Source organism: Peromyscus maniculatus, chromosome 11, assembly GCF_049852395.1.
Source record: "Peromyscus maniculatus bairdii isolate BWxNUB_F1_BW_parent chromosome 11, HU_Pman_BW_mat_3.1, whole genome shotgun sequence".
Classification (NCBI taxonomy): domain Eukaryota; kingdom Metazoa; phylum Chordata; class Mammalia; order Rodentia; family Cricetidae; genus Peromyscus; species Peromyscus maniculatus.
This window is the reverse complement of record NC_134862.1, coordinates 82,790,297-82,799,365: the sequence shown is the minus strand read 5'-3', so window position 1 is coordinate 82,799,365 and position 9,069 is coordinate 82,790,297. Positions and strand designations below refer to the sequence as shown.

Below are 9,069 nucleotides of genomic sequence, written 5' to 3'. Positions count from 1 at the left end.
TAGGACAAGAAAAGAAACTCTCTGTGAGATATAATAATTCAAACACTAAATATACAGAAGACAGGAAGGTTATTAAAAGCTGCAAGGTAAAAAGACCAAGTCACTTATAAAGGCAAACCTATTAGAATAACACCTGACTTTCCAAAGGAAACTCTGAAAAAAGGGGTCTGGGCAAATGCTCTAAAACTGAAAGACCACAGATGTCATCCTAGACTACTATACCCAGCAAAAATATCAATCACCATCTACAGAGAAAGAAAACATTTCATGATAAAAAGTCATTTTAACAATTTCTCTATACTAATCCAGCTCCACAGAACACACTACAAGAAAAACTTGAAGGGTCAATACACCAAAGAGGACACAAGGAATAAATAATCCTAGAACAGTTCATCAAAATTGGGAAAATCCATTCTAACAAAATAACAGAATTAATAAATACCTTTCAACAATGATTTCAATATTAATGGCCTCTATTCCTCTAATAAAAAGACACAGACTAACAGATTAGATTAGAAATCAGGATCTATCTTTCTGCTGCATTCAAGAACCATACTCCAACACCAAAGACAGACATCAATTTAGGGTAGAAAATGGAAAAAAGTAATCTAAGTAAATGGAACCAAGTAGCAAGAAGAACATGGTAACTACTTTAACATTTGATAAAAACAGACTTTGAGCCAAAACTAATCAGAAGTAAAAGGAAAGGGCACTGCATAATCTTTAAAGAAAAACAAAGCAACAAAAAAGTATTACAAGTCTTAACATTTACACACCAGGCATAAGGGTATTCAATTTCATAAAAGAAACACTACTTCAGCTAAAATATCATATATTCAGCTTAGCACTGTGATAGTGGATGACTTCAATATGCCACTCTAATCAAAATATGGGTCATCTAGACAAGAAAATAACAGATAAACTGTGGGGGAAAATAACCTTCTAAATCAAATGTACCTAAAAAATTAGTACAGAACATTTCAACCACAACCAAATAATAAACAAAATACTTTTTTCTCAGAAGTCCATGGAACTTTCTCCACAATTCACCACATATTGGATACAAAGCAAGTCTTATCAGACATAGGAAAATTGAAGGAAATCCCAGCATCTAATCTGACCACCATTGATTAAATCTGGATATAAACAATAAAAACAACAGGAAGTACACAAACTAATGGAAGCTAAACAACTATCTACTGAAAGAAAACTGGGTCAAAACATAAATCAAGAAGGAAATTAAACACTTTTTAGAATAGAATTAAAATAAAAATATAACTTAACACAATCTATGACAAACAACGAATGCAATTCTACAGGGCAAGTTCATAGCACTAAGTATCCAGTCAAAAAACTGAAAAGGTATCATATTAATAATTTAATGATATATTTGAAAGCTCCAGAAAAACAATTGAGAATAAATACTCAAAGGGGGTAGACAGAAAGAAATAATAACATTCAGAGCTGAACTCAATGAAATAGAAGCAAGAAAACCATTACAGAACATCATTAAAATAGTTAGTTCTTTGAGAAAAAATCAAAGAGATTGACAAACCTTTAGCCAAATTAACCTAAGAAAACTAGAGGGTGGATAGAAATTAATTAAATTAGAGCTGTGAAGGGAAGAATTACAAAAGATACAGATGAAATTCAAAGAATCATAAGAATGAACTTTAAAAGTCTCTATTCTACCCAACTGGAAAATCTAAAGAAATGGATGAATTCTTTGATATATATGAACTTCTAAATTTAAATCAAGATTTAAAAAACAATATAAATAGATCAATAACACCTAGTAAAATAGACACAGTATTTAAAAAACTCCCAACCCCCAATAATCCCTGGGTCATATCAGTACAGACTATTACCAGATCTCCAAAGAAGAGCTACCATTAATGCTCCTCAAATAAATCTGCAAAGTAGAAAATCAAAGAACATCTCTTAATCCTTTTTATGAATCTGTTGTTACATAAATATCAAGATCACAAAATGAGTCAATGGGAAAGGAAATGTATTGACCAAAAAATTTTATGAACACAGTTAAAAATTTCTCAATATAATACATGGAAACATGCTCCAAAAACACATAAAAAAGATTATTGACCAAGGTCAAGTGACCTCAACCCAGAGATGTATGAATGATTTAACATATGTAAATCAATAAACATATTTCACCACTTGAACAGACTAAAAGATAAAAATCACAGGATCATTTCATTATATTCAGAAAAGGCCTTGGACAAAATCCAACATCAGTTCATGAGAGAAGGTCTGGAAAGACAAGGAAACAAGAGATATCAGAGAATAATAGGACAACTTGGACAACTTGCAGCAAGCCAATAGCCAACATCAAATAAAAGGACAGAAACTCCAAGCATTCCCACTTAATTTAGTAACAAGACAAGGATGTCTACTCTCTCCATACCTATTCAAATATAGTATATCAAACCTCATCTAGAGCAATATGACAACTGAAGGAAATAAAAAAGACACAAGTAGAAAGGGAAGAAGTAAAATTATCCTTATTACAGATGATATGGTTTTAAAAACAAAAGATCCTAAAGATTCTACCAGGAAAGTTTTGGAGCTCATAAATATACTCATCAAAGTAGGACTTTACAAAATGAACAAAAAAAAAACAAAACAAAACCCAGCAACCTTCAAATGATAAACAGTCTGAGAAAGAAATCTGGACTTATGCTGAGGTCTTTGATTCATTTGGGGTTGAATTTTGTGCAGGGTGATAAGTATAGATCTACTTGCATTCTTCTCCATGCAGACATCCAGTATGACAAACACCAAATATTGACCATGCTATCTTTTTATCAGTGTGTTTTTCTATACCATACATTTTCAAGTGTGTGTTTCTGTAACACACACACACACACACACACACACACACACACACACACACAAAGAGACAAAGAGAGTAAGACAGAAGAGAGAGAGAGCATTTTGATGATGTTGAGCAGGTAGGGAGATAGGGAGGATCTGGGAGGAATTGGGCAGGGAAAAGACTATGAAAAAACTTTTACTGTATGAAATAATTTTTTTAAAGTCAATAAGTACAAAAAGGGAAAGGAAAAAAGCAATCAGAGAAGTGGCAGCATGACAGCAAAGGCACATGCGGCAGAGCAGCAGTGACATGTAGACATCAGAGGGCAAGATGAACCTGGCCAGGCTGCAGGCTTCCTGAGGGGCAGCTAAACAGCAGGATGGCAGAAGTGGAGAAGATGATTAGGTATCAAAGGCATAGAGAGCTAGAGAAGAGAAACTGTAAGTTTGGGGTATAGAAAGACTACCTGAGGGCTGGTAGGCTTTTGGAGCAAAAGTTCTCAGTTATCCTAAACCTAGAATTGTTAACATTGGCTATTAAGAAAGACTGAAAACTCCCAAAATCTAATCTGTCCATGAAGCTATAATTCTAGGACAAGTGAATGCTGAGTTCCTAAGCCTTCAAGAGTTGAAAGAGTTGGAAGGCAAAGGGTATGAATGGCATAGATCTGTCTGCACAGGAGCTCTAGAGTCCTGATGCTCAAGACTGGAAAGAAAATGGCAGCATGAGAGGGCTTGATTTGTAGCTGCACCTGCCTGCCTGCTACATTCTCTATGTCAAAATCTGAGGGCACAAGAGCTGCCAAAGATCAGCTTTTGAAAGCCTTCTCTTATGACTCTGTACCCATCCAGGTGAAGCATGTGATCCTACCATACTGGATGAATACACTCCAAGAACATGATCCTGTTTGCAGATCAGCTGGGGTGAAGTCACCACCATTCACTATCTGGCAATGTTTCTTCTGTGTCTCCAATCACATAGACACCAGAGATTCCTCACTCTCCTTGACAGAAAAACACCAGGATAATGGATATTTCAGGTCCCTGATGTTACTAACACCCAAGAACTTTGCCACGGTTGTCAAGGCTTCCATGGTGTCATTACATAGGCCCACTATACCTACTGGGTTTATGCATAAATACCATACATAGTGCAGAAATGCTAAGGAATCATTAACTTAATCACAAAATGAACACTGTTTAGCCTTTGTCCAGAGGGCAGTTAATTCCAATTAATCATTCATTAGATTTGCAAGTGTGTGATGAAATTCTTCTTAGAAATTTTGGGGAAGGGGTGCCTGGGAGAACTATTAACTATCATTGATTGAGAGAATTCTTTTTTTTTTTTTTTAGTTTTACATGGATTTAATGCAAAAGGTATAGGTGAAACAATCCATAACAATTTAGTTACAAAGTTTTACCAAAACAATTTTTTTCAAGAAAATAACAACATAGGCACTTCTGGCCTGAAAATACAAGCTTAGTAGAAATTGTATGGTCTGAAATATGGCTCAGCTTTAAGAACTTCCTTGAAATACACAGTATGGTGTGACTACCCTTCCTTTTTTCAGATTGGTTCTGTAATAAACCTTGATGTTTAATTTCAAGAAATGTAAAATGCATATGAGGGCGTCCTTAAATCACTGCAAAGAAAGAAGGAAATAGACTTATAGATACATATATATTTAACCAACTCCCCGATACATGTGAGGCATCGTCACTTTCTTGCCACAGTAAATTGGCAGGTGTTCTCCACACTTCACAAAAGATGGACTCTAGGCTCAGGGTCATTCCTCGGCCCAGTGATCCCCCAGCCGGAAGGCAAAGCTGACCAGATGACCAGTCCCACTGCCCAGTGTAGATGCCTGACAGTGCTGAGACCCCTGGCCAGTATTTCATCAAAACTCACTCTAAAAACAAAACTTTTAAGCTGGGTGTGGTAATGCACACCTTTAATCCTAGCCCTCGGGAGGCAGAGGCTGGTGGATCTCTGAGTTCAAGGGCAGTCTGGTCTACAAAGAGAATTTCAGGACTACACAGAGAAACCCTGTCTTGAATACCCAAAACAAACAAAACCCAGAACCTTTGTTATGCTTTGCTGGGTGGTTGGTGTTCTTTAATTGCGGTTCTGCCCACACTATAACACTTGGAGGAGGAAATGTTATTCACAGCTTTTAATTACCCCCTTTATGGAAGGGAGAGAAGAGAAGCACCTGGGCCTAAGTGAGCTTTGCAAGTTTAAATATAACAAAAGCTTGTGGACATGAACCTGATCTAAGACTCAGACAACTGTCCTAACCGAACAGGAACAGATCTTGGACCCTGCCCATAACAGTGACTAACGGTCCTAGCTTAATATCATGAGCCCTTCTGATTTATGAACGGTGATTTGTGTGTGTGTGTGTGTGTGTGTGTGTGTGTGTGACTAAAATCCGTATTCACTGTGGCAGTGGTAGACTATGGAAGCCCCAAAGAGGAGCTTTCCTGGGAGCTCAAGCTCAGTGTTTGGCAGGAGCAGGCACAGGCTGACATCTGTTGAACTTAGAAAGTCAATGAGTGTATTTTCAAGACTGGTCCCACAGCACAGGCTCAAAGGCACTAGAATCATTGTACTGGGGTGCAGATTCAGAGGGGAACCTGCCGGTTTTAGCATTTAACAAAGAACAGACAATTAATTTGAAGGCACTAGTTCAGTTTCATTTAACAACAACAAAGGAGAGAAACAGAACCACCATATACAGACACCACAAAAGTAGCTTTTTTTTCCTTTTGCACAAACCCATAGTTCACCAAAGTCTCTTTTACTGTTCTCTCTGCACAGCAGTGCCAACACTGCTGAAGGACTAACACTCCAGTTTAAATCTCAGGCCCAGGAGACACGCGGAATAACGTGGACATGACATCGTTTACGTTTCTTCCTTTGTAAACACTGGCTAGGAAAAGAACCAGAAGATTATGTGTGCTTTTTCATGTCTGTATTTTCAATGTTTTCTTAATCCAGGTTACAGGAAAATAGAAGGACAGCAGAAACAATTAGATGATCATTCACATTGTAAAGGGACTTCCCATTTATTTCCATTAAATACTGCACTCCCTTAGGGCCCTGAATTTGGGGTGTCGCTTAAATGCAGCTTTTCAGGAATAGATTTCTAGTGAGAGGTGAGGTGGCCCCACATCTTCATCTTGATTTTCCGCAGAGGATAATCTTGCTTCTTTTTTCTACTCCCAGGCTGGGACACACACAGCTGGTGAAGGAAATCAATGGCTTATCTTTTCCACGATCGGAGAGTTTGAGGAATCTAACCATCACGGAAAAACCCACTAGCTCACACCCACCTGCTTTCAGAAACAGTAGTCTGCTCCTCATTGGTCCAAGCAACCACGGGTCAGAGAACAAATACGTCTAAGATTTAGAGGCCACATGGACCCCCATTAAGGCCCGTGGTCAGAAGGAAAAGCCACTTCTTCACATGCGTAGTAGGTAAGGAAAGGCCTGTTTCCTTGCCCAGGACACCACTGCCCCTTAACAGAGAACCAGCTCAGCTCTCTGTAAAAAGTCACAAAGACCTGGGAAATTTCCCATCCCATCCTTGTGCTAAATAATATTAATTGGTAATTCATCTTTTTCCCATAAAGCAAAATTGGGTATTTAGAAAACTCAGCCAGACAGTTCACAGGACAGTGGCCTCAGCGCTCGAACCAGCCTGCCAGGTTGTGGATGCTCTTGGGCTGGTCCCCAGAGGTCTGCACAGCTTGGCATGCCCGGCACCATGGCTCATCCCAGAAAGAGGTAATGTGCACCGCATAGCTCCGACACCAGTGGAAGTAGCGGCGATAGACAGCCAGGTTTCGGTCAAGAAAGAGCAGGCAGGCAGCCAGGGAGGCAGCACTAGGGAAGTCATCCACATGGATGAAGGAGCCACGAGGCACGAAGCGCTCATAGTTGGCCCGGTCAGGACCTAGGACCACTGGCACGGCCCAGGAAGGCATTCCGCCACAGCGTCTCAGTGATGTAATCCACGTGCTGTGAGTTCTCGAAGGCCAGGTAAAACTTGTAGCGGCCCACAGTGTGCAGCAGCCCGCTGGCAGGCACTGGTTGCCTGGGTCCCGCCCGACCAAACACATCCACAGACACGTGCCAGCTCAGCTGGTGGTAGTAACGGACCCGGGCCTGGCGCTCATCCCAGTGGCTCACAACCCAGGCCACCAGGTCCCGCTTGCGGGCCAGCAGGGAACCCAGGCCTGGCGGCTGGTCAGCTGGATGATTCCTGGGATAGAGGAAGCCATAGGGCACGAAGACATCCGAGTCGGCACGGTAGGACAGCACGGTAGGACAGCGTCCAATTGAAAAGGTTCTTAGGCAAGCCCCGCAGCCCAGGGGAGTGGGAGGGCGATTCAAAGTTCATCCACACCCAGCGCTGACCCGGAGGTCTAGAGCCTGTGGTCTCCAGGGCTTCGCCTGCTAGCATCGCCGCTCCCTCCTGGTCGTCGAACACGCTTAGCTCTAGAGCCTCGTCCGTGCGCACTTGGGCGCCCCAGGGCGGGGGCCAGTCGGGGGGTCCCTTCACCAGGTCGCGGTGGTGGAAGAGCACTGCCTGAGCATCCCCGTAGGCGGCGCGGTCGGTGAGCAGGCGGCATCCGCTGATGTTGAAGCGCAGGCTGCAATCAGGGGGAGGCCTGGGGTGGCCGCCGCGCCCCCTAAAGGGTTCCCACCAGAGCAGCACGCCCACCGGTCGCGGCGGGGCTGGGGACGCCCAGGGCATCGGCGGTAGCTGTCCCCAGCAGATGCAGGCGGTCAACGCGGTGCACTGCAGCCCCGCTGCAGCCAGCGCAGAGGAGCTCCGGGGTAATCCCCAGCCTCCGCGCGGTACGCGTCGCCTAACTCCCAGCGTCCCCATGCAGAGCCCAGGAGCGGCCGCCTCGGCTCGCCACGCGTCCACAGACCGCGAGGGGCGGCACCAGCTCTCATACTGCCGCTCGCTGCCGCTGCCGGCCCGGGCCATCGAGAGAATTCTTTAGTATATTTTTTCTCTATTTTTATTAAGAACATTTTTTAAAATTCATTTTTACACACCAATCAAAGATCCCACTCTTCCCTCGTCCTGTGCCTCCAGCCTCCCCCTCCCAACCTACCCCCCCACTCCTTCCTACAAGAAGGCAAGGCCTCCCATGGGGAGGCACATCCAGTTGAGGCAAATCCAAGCCCTTCCCCCTGCCTCAAGACTGCAAGAGGTGCCCCATCATAGGTAGTGGGCTCCAAAAAGCCCACTCATGCACCAGGGATGGATTCTGATCCTACTGAAGCATATCAGGATACACAAATGTCTTGCAATGCAGAGGGCCTGGCCCAGTCTCATGCAGGCTCCACAGCCATAAATCAAGGTTTCATGAGTTCCCACAAGTTTGGTTTGGTATCTCTGCATGTTTCCCCATCATGATCTTGATGTACTTGCTCATAGAATCCTTCTGAAGAATCTTAAATGGCCAAAAGACATTTAAGGATTTGCTCAGCATCCTTAGTCATCAGGAAGATGCAAATCAAAACAACTCTGAGATACCATCTTACACCTGTCAGAATGGTTAAGATAAAAAACTGCAGACAGCTTATGTTGGAGAGGATATGGAGCAAGGGGAACACTCCTCCACTGTTGGTGGGAGTGAAAACTTTGACAGCCACTTTACAAATCAGTGTGGCAGTTTCTCAGGAAATTGGGAATCTATCTACCTAAAGACCCAGTTATACCACTCTTGGGTATATACCCAAGCAATGCTCAATCATACCACCGAGACACATGTTCAACTATGTTCATAGCAGCATTATTCATAATAGCCAGAAACTGGAAACAACCTAGATGCCCCTGAATTGAAGAACTGATTAAGAAAATGTGGTATATATACACAATGGTGTACTACTTAGCAGAGAAAAATAATGACATCATGAACCTTGCAAGCTGTAGTAAATTATTAAACCAAAAGTACTGAGGTAAATATCTTCTTCTACCCGGGAAACATATTCAGTTCTTGGTGGCAACAGACACCTGCTGAATCTTCCCTCCTGCCACCTCCATGCTGAGTAGAGAAGAAGGAGAAGTGTCTGGGTAGCTCCTACGTGCCTATTCAGATGTTACCTTTATTCAGAGGAAGGTGATTCTCAGTGACCCACAGATAAGGCTGTTGGACATGAAGGGTGAAGTTTGGAACATCCACCTATGAAGACATGTAAAAGAAACAACT

General features: G+C 42.6%; 1 pseudogene; it reads right to left on the bottom strand.

Moving 5' to 3' along the window:
- Nucleotides 1–4,210: 4,210 nt before the first annotated feature.
- LOC102923438 (alpha-(1,3)-fucosyltransferase 4-like) lies at nucleotides 4,211–7,838 on the bottom strand (annotated as a pseudogene).
- Nucleotides 7,839–9,069: the final 1,231 nt, after the last annotated feature.